The 9,598-nt window shown below is 33.2% G+C and overlaps 1 pseudogene across 1 annotated transcript; it reads left to right on the forward strand.

Annotated features, from left to right (window-relative positions):
• Window positions 1–7,661: 7,661 nt before the first annotated feature.
• On the forward strand, window positions 7,662–8,142 carry LOC111819732 (small nuclear ribonucleoprotein G pseudogene; annotated as a pseudogene). Its single transcript, XR_002823298.1, has one exon. The product of XR_002823298.1 is annotated as a small nuclear ribonucleoprotein G pseudogene (transcript).
• The last annotated feature ends 1,456 nt before the right edge of the window (window positions 8,143–9,598 follow it).

Genomic DNA, 9,598 nt, shown 5'->3' on the forward strand with positions numbered 1-9,598 from the left:
TCTATAATGCTATGTGAAAAGTCCCTTCATTTAGAGGAAGAAGAAAGAGAAAAAAACCTATTTGGTTTTACATCCAAATCTGAAATTATTTTCCTGAGTCTAAAAGATATTCACATTACTCTTCATTTAGTCAAAAACCAAGGTACATTAACAATGCCATGAACGGAAGAGGAGTCAAATAAACATTTATTGAATTGAACCAAATGTACTTAGGACCAGGCAGATGATACTTGCACCATTACCATTCCTATCCAAACAGAAGAGTGACAATACAAAACACTAAATCTCATCTCCACATTTTCAATCATTCTCTTTTATAAGGACAAAATAACCTCTCGTTAAAGTGAAATTTGTTTATATTCATGTCGAGATAACATGTAGTCCCTGCACCTTCCCTCCCCCAAAAAAGACTAGCTCTGTAGAAATGCAGTAGCATCTCATCAGTTACAATTTGTGTGGCTTTTCTTTTTCCAGAAAGCTAACTACATTTACATGATCAGCATGACACATAAAAAAATTCTTGTTAATGTGAATTCAGTCTGAATGATACCAAGTCTTATAAGTTTTATGGAGCTGATTCACCAGGTGGGAGTGCTTGAATTTTTTCCTTTGCAAAGTTTTTTTTTTTTTTAAACATATTGGAATTTAGGAGCTGGTGATAAGCTTAATTAAAGTGAAACAGAAAAAAAAAGTATTTAAGATGTTATTTTACGCTACCTACATTTCAGTAAGTCATTGTATCAAATTATTATGTGCACTAAAGGAATTTTCAAACTTTCTAATGATCACTTGGTGTCTTCATTACTTTCTTCCTAATGTCTGACTCTAAGGTTTAAGTTGCTCTGGAAAATTGGAATTGTTGGATTTTTATTTTCTCTCCCAATTTGACTTGTTTGAACTAACACTTCTAAACTACCACATGAAATATTATATGAGGCAAATATTACTAATTTTCCTCCAGTATTCATTCCCCCTTTTCCCTTTTGGCAATAGAATCCTGAGTTTAGGCTAAGCATATGTCCCTGCAGATTAACACTACATTTCTCAATCGCCTTCACAATTAGATGTGGCCAGTGACCATATTACTATAAAGGTTCTACGATTAAAACCTTGTCCCTAGTTTTCCCCATAAGATGCTGGGTATAGAATATATACATACATATAGTCTACATACATAATTATTAAAAATACATATATAATTCTCATAATCATACATATAATGTTGAGTTGGAATCATACTGATGGCAACTAATAACAATGTATAATATGTAAAGTAATACATAATGATGGATGTATTGTTTAATATATATGATAGATATCATATACAAATCATGACTATTTAATATATAATTAGGTACAATAATTATATAGTATAATCATATATATGTACATAATCACTTTTAAAAGTGTCAATTAATATTTCCTTGATTTTTTTTTATTAGGAATTGATGTTGAATTATATATCAAAGTCATTTTAATTAACTATACTCAATATGCTTTTTCCTTTTAGATCTATTAATCTGATACATTATATTAATGGATTTCCTAATAATTACCAAGCCTTATATTTCTGGATAAATTCTACTTTGTCACAGTATATTATTTTCTTAATGTGGTGTTGTTTCTGCCTGCTAATATTTTAATATTTAACATTTTTGCATCAATGTGCACAAGTGATATTAGTTTCTAATTTTCAGTTTTTGCACTGTAACTACTAGGACTAGTTTTCCGTATTACATTTGCTTCACAAAAATACTTGTGAAATTTTCCTTCATATTCTGTGATCTGGAGCAATTTATGTGGCATGCAGATTTTCTGTTCTTTGAAGGTTTGGTAGATTTCCCCTGCAAATCCACTTGGGACTAGTAATTTTTTCGTGAAAATTTTCTTAATAACTTTATTTCTTAAACAGAAATTGGTCTATTTATACTATATCAGAAACTGTTTCAGAGAGTTATCAACTTTATCGTAAATTTTTAAATTTATTTATATAGAGGGATGCAAACTAGGGTCTGATATTTTCTTTAAGCATTAATTTAGTGTATTAGGAAGCTATACCACTATTATTTCAAATACCAGAAGGGTCACCCATGATGAACAGGTGTCAGAAGTAGCAATCAACTCCTGAAAAGTAGGCAATGAAAACGTTATGGATCACAACAGAACACTGTCCAACTCACCTGCTTTAGACTCATCATCAGGAGGAATCAATCACTAGAGAAGGACATCATGTTTGGTGAAGTAGAGGTCCAAGGAGGGAATAAGAGACGCTTGGTGTGATGGACACAATATGTACAATGATGGACTCAAACATGCTGGCAATTGTGAGGATGATGCAGGACCAGGCAATGTTTTGTTCTATTGTACACAAGATTGCCGTAAGTAGGAGGCAACTCAATGGCAGCTTACAACAACAAATTGTATTAAGGAAATCATAATAAGAGAGATTTAAGCTCAGTGATAGGAAGGATGATAAAAAGCATTGGAAATGAAATCTAGCCTAGTTGCAAAATATGTAAACCAAAAAACCAACTCTGTTGCCATCAATTCGATTCTGACTCATAGCAACCCTATAAATATTAGATGTGGCCAACCAATTAGATAATCAAGATGAAATGGACAAATTCCTAGAAACACACAAACTACCAAAATTGATTCATGATAAAACAGAAAATATCAACAGAAGTATAACAAATCAAATTCAATATGTATCCATAATATCTACCTTATTGTTGACACATTCTTATTTTTGCTTACTTAACCTGTCTTGTACTTTGAGTAATATGATAGTCTCCTATTGTCAGTATAAATCAATTTATGTCTCTTTGCATCTCCTTTGGATTGTTCCTTATAAAAGTGGTTGAGATATTTAGTACATGGATATTAATATATCTAGTATCTTTTGTGTTTTGTGAGTTTAATATTATAAACTAACTTTTCCATGTGTGATTCTTTTTGGCTTAACTTCTACTTTGTCTCATCAGGATTGTAACCAATGGATTCCATTTCCTTGGCATATCATTTTCCTTCACTTTATTTTTAACCTTTCTGAAGCTCTCTGTTTTAGTTGTATCCTTTATATTTTATCATATAGTTAGGTCTTGTTCTGAGCTAAACTGAACATCTATTTGTTTTTATAGGTGAGTTAAGTCTATTCACATGTATTAATAAGACTAAAATGTTTGGCTTCAATTCTAACATATTATTTTATGTTTTTATTAGTATGTTTATTATATTACAATTGCTTGTGTTTCTTTCTCATGCTGTGTTTCCTTTGATCTTTTTAAAATTTCTTTTGGTATTCAGGTTGGTTTGCATTTTTGTTTTAGTGGTTTTCTTTGAACCTATATCCTTTTTTTAATGCCTTTAGCCCCTGGTTTTCTTATTTAAACTTTTATTATCTGGTTTTCCAGTTTTTAATGCTATCTTCTGAGTCCCACCCATACAACTATTCAAATTTTTCTACTTTTATCTTTCCTTCTCCCTTCTTGCTTTTAATGCATCATATCAGCATGCTAAAACTTAAAATATTTACATATTCTCATCTACCCTCTACCTCATCCTCATTTTAGTCTTAGACCTACAGTTAAATATACTGAATGCTTATTTTTTGCCCCTTTGCTAATTTCCCCAATAATATCTTTGTTAAATGAAGCTTACTCTCTAGTAGATTTCTCAAAAAGGAGCCAAGAGTGTAGATTATTCTGAGTTCTTACATACTTAAAACTGGTTTTTTTTTGTTTTTTTTTTTGTTTTTTTGTAGCTTATATATTTGGAGGCTACTTTGGCTAGATATAAAATGCTTGGTACATAATTTATTTCGTTGAGTTTCTTAAAAAGCTGCACTATTGTTATCTATTTTTGTATGTTACTTTTGAAAAGTCTGATGTGAGTCTAATTCTCTTGCCCTTGTAAATTATTTGTTTTCCCTGTAGACTCTAAAGATTAAGAAAAAAAGAAAATCCTTTCACTATAGAGGTTCATACCATTTTATATTTCTAGAACGTTTTCTTTCATTACAGCTTTAAATATTAGTTCTGTTCCATTGTTTTTTTTTTTCAGGAACTCAAATTATGTGAAAATTGAGTCTTTTTTACCTGCTTTACTATGTATCTATTTTCTCCATCCAGTTTACCTTTTCAGAATTATAATCATGCTCTTGGTTGTTCTCCTACTTTTCCTTAATGCTTCTTATTAAATATTTATTTAAATATGTTCTTCCTTGGTCACCATGTAATTTAGTCTTTATTACTGATATGGTCTTATGTCTCTCTTCTATTTCTTTCTAAAGATCAAACAACTCTCATTTTCTTTCTTTCTACTTATTGTCATTTCTGTTATTAGTCTTAAAAAATTTCTGATTCAAGGATTTTTTTTTTTCCATAACTCCAAAAGCTTGTTTGAGGATATGTAAGGTTTGAGTGTTGTATTAGAGTTGTCTCATACTACATTTACATTACATTTTGTTTAGCGGCGAGCAGGGGGTGGTGTGTCATTTGCATCAACTGAAATATTTTTGTTTGCATTTTCTATATTCTTCTTATAAAACTGTTCTATAGCTAAAGTTATGTCTGGAACTTACAGTCAGATTTGATGGTTTGAATGTTTAATAAGATACCTATTTCAAGAGTGCTCTCTTCTGTAGTAAAGTACAGTCTCTATAATTTTTTTTTAAGGTGATAAGGAGTTATTTATTGGTTTTCTGTTGTTTTTGAGGTTTAGAAATTTCCCCCTCTAGCTTTCTTTCTCCTCACTAAACAATCAACAAAGTTGCCTGCCCCTTTCATTTTATTCTTCCTCAGATAAAAAGATACCTATTTACCAGGACTGTTTTCAGTATTTTCACACTTGAGGTTGACTTTCTTTTGAGGGATAATTTTAGCCCCATCGCTTCTTCTCTCTTCTACACAGTTTCTTATATCACCCTAGTTCTTTGTTAAGATTTGCAACAGGAGATCAAGAATTAGCTCTGCAGTATTTTTTTTAAACTTAACAAATAATTTGAAGTCTTTACTGATTTTGTTTTCTGATTATGCTAAAGGCAATACTGTGATTTTATTTGCTCTTCTGTTGTTTTTTTATGGTTTACTTGTAAGATACATGGAGAGATCTGGATTCTGGCCGCTGGTAGACCTTGTCTACTCACAACATAATCACATTTAATTGTCAAGTTAGACATGATTCACAATCCCTGCAAAAGAATGTATGTTACAAAATCTTCTCATAATTAAATAATTGAATCAAGTTCAAAGCTTGTCCCTCCAGACAAATTTAGAATCTTCTTTTCATCAGTCAATAACACATAACATTTTGTGTTTCTTTGTTTGGAAGAAAGGGGGTTCTAGTAACCAACATTTGGTGTCTAATTTAGGTTTAAATGAGTGAACTTTAGGTCCCCAGTGTAAATATTTATTTTTACCTTCCAAATCAGTGGTTTTAATTTTTGCTCTATGGAATTTCAATGGTTCTGTAGACGAAAGGGAAGAATGAACATGTGAGCAGGCCACAACATCACTTCATGCAAAACAGCTCAACTTTTAATGTGACTTTATTTGGGGCTTGTTATAAATTATCAAAGAATATATTGTCCAACTTATAAAAAATACAAATAAAAAAAGAGAAGGAAAATACACATACCTCTAAATGAATTTTATTTTTTTTTTGTCCTTCTAAATATGTACTGCTTTATATTTATATGCATTTTCTTTGTAAAGCATGTTCAATCCCACTTGGAAGTAGTAAGGTAGAAATAGACTATACAGATAAAGATTATATTCAATTAGCATGTAATTATTCTGACTCTACTTATCATAACTAAGCATTATTTTTTTTTAGTTAATTATTGCTGAAAAACATACCACCCTAAAGCATAGTGTCTTAAAACAAGATCAATGTTACTCTCTCTCACAGCTCTGTGGGTTGACTGGGTCAACCTAGACAGTTCTCTGCAGTTCTCACCTGGAACCTTATGGGGTTGCAGATTTCAGCTGGAAAGAGTCATCTGGAGGTTTGACTGGGGTACTTAGAAGGCTGGGCATTTCTCCCTCTCAATATAGTCTCAGAGATTCCTCCCTATGTGAGCTTTTTACATAGTCTCTCAAGCTGGGTAGACACACTACATACATAGGGGTTCAGGGCTCCAAAAGGTGAAACAACCAGTCAGGGTACAACCTAGACTGACAGTGTTAGTTTTTCCATATTCTGTTGGTTAAAGCTAGTCATAGGGCCAATCTGCATTCGAGGGGAGAGGACTATACAAGGGCATGAATACCAGCAACCGTGGTTTACTGTGGTCCATCTTTGCTGTTCTTTTCAATATTATGTCTTACACTCAGCAGCACAAAACCAGAGGAAGATGATTTCTCTGCAGTTCTGCTCTTTTCCGACAACTGACCAATCTTCAAATGATTTCCCACTTCTTTCCATGTGTGCTGGTTTACTATGTGCTTCCACTCTCTGACTTCCTTCGTTGTTTAGATTTTCAGTGTCAGTGGCCAAACCATGAATGTTATCTATGCAGACTTTGTTTTTTTTTGCAAAATATCTTTTAATAAAGAGGATGAATTCCAACAATTTGCCTTCTTTCTTTTTAGTCTAGATAGAGATTATATAAGAGTTAGAAGCCTTGATGGCTGACAGTCTGTCTGATTTGTAATTTTACACTTGTCTTGTACATAGCAAGTGATAAACATACTTGTTGAATTGAAAACTGAAATAATTCTACAGTGAAATCCTTGTGTCCTACATTTCCACTATGTTCAGTGAGAGATTTGGCCTACACAGGATACTGCTTTCTCAATAATTACATGCCTCCTACACAGCGGCACAAAAGTTGTGTTTATGTTATGAGCTCTCCAGTCCTAAGCAACTTGGTATAGAAGGCCTGGAATGAGATCCTCTCTTTAGCTTGGAAATCTGTAACAGAAAGATCTGTGTCTGAATATGCTCCCTTTTCTGTTTTCATCAATTACTATCAGAATTATTTTAGTCTAGTATACACTAGAACTTTCTCCAACATATTCTTTGCCTGAGCCAATTAATTTTCCTGATGATAAATTCATTAAAGTAACAACAGGAAAAAATAATCATCTTAGATTTCACTGATAGCTTTTCCAAACCTTAGTCTTTTTAAGCAACTCTGTATATATATGAATATACTATTTGAAGTTAATTTTATATCTCATTTTCAATCTCTAAATCCTGGTCACAGATTAAGAAAGTAAGTGTATGGTACAAATAGAATTCATCTGACGGCTGAATCTTCAGTGTATATTCAACTAAATCTTGATCTGTGCCCTTGTAGCTCCTTTAAATGGTATCAATGGGCTGCCTACCAGAAACTCGTACAGTAAATTTTTGCTGAACTTATCTCAGTAGGATTTTTCTCTACTGAACATTTCATAGCAGCCTATCATCTGATGTGTGGGCATGTCTATTTCAGCAATTATGAACTTGTGTTTAATAATAAGAAAAATAATTTTGAAGTAACACAAACTTGGACTCTAAACTAATGAATTTTCCTCCTAAGAACATTTTTCTGTGAGTATGAGCCAGAGAAAAAGTGGATTATCTTTCAACTAGGAGAAAAAACACTGCATAGCTCATTTCCCTTCCATATCAACAGTACTGGACAGGCCTGTGACAACCTTCTCAATAGACATGTAAAAGACAGTACCAAGAGGACAGTACCAAGAGTTAAAAATTCACATTAGGCCTGTTTCAATGCAGTGCTGAACTCCTCCAAGTAGGCACAATGAGCAAGGCTTACCCACCTGAGTTGAAAAAATTTACGGACAAGAAGTTATCAGTGAAATTAAATGGTGGCAGACAAGTCCAAGGAATATTGCAGGGATTTGATCCCTTTATGAATCTTGTGATAGATGAATGTATGGAGATGGCAACTAGTGGACAACAGAACAATATTGGAATGGTGGTAATATGAGGAAATAGTATCATCATGTTAGAAGCCTTGGGATGAGTGTAAGTAATGGCTATGTTCTGCAGAGAAATCATTTGCTTCCATGTGTCCCTTCTCCAAAGGGCCTGTTTTACTGTGATGTAAAAATCAGGCTGTGTACATTCTTCATGTTAAATTTTTTTTTGTTAAATAAACTTTTGTATTAGTGAAAAAAAATTCACAACAGGGAGTAGATACATATGACATGCTTTACCTTTTCCAATATACTCATTTGTAACTTAGAAGATTCATTTCTATAGCTGTGTAACTAGTAGTGAGAGTTATTTCAGATATTTTAACTAGGTACAACTAGTAAGATGCAGAATCACTTGTGTGGTACCAATGTCTGAAAATTTGTTGGTGGAGACATTGAATGGCTTCAAACGGAGAGTAGCCTGAAGAAACGTGGCATTTTTAGAAAGATCACTCTGCCATCAGGGTAGAGGATTGATGGAAAGTGTGTGTTACTGGATATGTAAAGACACCATACCTTCAGGACTGGAAAGCTAATTGGATGTTGGGAGTAAGAGAAAATGAATTATCTAGACTGAGATTCAGTTTTCTGACTGGGTTACTGCGTGAAAAGTGGGGCTGTTGGCCAAGATAGTTGCTCCAGAAGGAGGGACAGGTTTAGGGTAAAAGAAGATGTATTTTAATCTTGTAAATGTATTACCATAAGGCACACATGGGACATCCAGTTGGAGATACCCAAATACAGCTGGGTGTATAGGTTGGCTCTGGAGATAAGATCTGAAAATAATCAGCGAAGAGTATATATTTGAAGCGATGTAATTTGACAAGTTTACTTAGAAATACCAGGCAAAATAGAAGAGTCCTTCAGGTTAAATGCAGCAAAGCAGTTTCAGTGAAGCAGAGGAGACAGAAACCAATTATTAATAGGTTGAAAACGACCACAAAATTAGAAAATGGCGATATGGCAGAGATTAGGCAGTAGATAGTCAGGATAAGTCAGAATTATTTTCATTTATATTGTCCTTTTTTGTGGAGATGGTGATGGTTCTTGCTTTTTTATTGTCATTTGAGGATATCTATGATATTAGGAAGAAGCACATGCAGAATAAGAGGTTGAAAACTGGAAAAAGGGGGGATAAATCATGGTCTAATCCAGGAAAAAACTGTTGGAAATTGGGTTTACATGCAAGTAGAGGTATTAGACTTGAAAGGGAAAATAAAGAGTTCTTCATTTCAGACTGGAAGAGAAGAGAGGAAAGAAATATATTTTGAAGAACTGATGGCTACGGAGATAATAAGTTGATATAGTTCAAACCAGAGACCCTTAATTTTCTTGATGGAATTGGAAGAAAATTTATCTTCTGAGAGTGCCTAGAGTATGACTTATTATATAACAGGATATTAAATATATTCAATATAAGCAGCAAGAGTCAAGGAAGCCATAGCCCTGTGGCATAGATACTCTATCAAAAGAACGAGCAGCCTCCAGCAATGTGTAACTTCCGATTAAAGAAGGATTAGAAGGAGACCTCTTGGACTCAGAGGTACTCCAAATCCCTCACCACCTGACAAATAGTTTTAATTTTCTAGTGCAGGGAAGCTGAAATACTTGAAGACAGAAACTGGAAACTATTTTTGGTCAATTAATTCAGTATTGAAAAGCTCTAT

Source organism: Trichechus manatus, unplaced genomic scaffold (genome assembly GCF_000243295.1).
Source record: "Trichechus manatus latirostris isolate Lorelei unplaced genomic scaffold, TriManLat1.0 scaffold00017, whole genome shotgun sequence".
Lineage (NCBI taxonomy): Eukaryota > Metazoa > Chordata > Mammalia > Sirenia > Trichechidae > Trichechus > Trichechus manatus.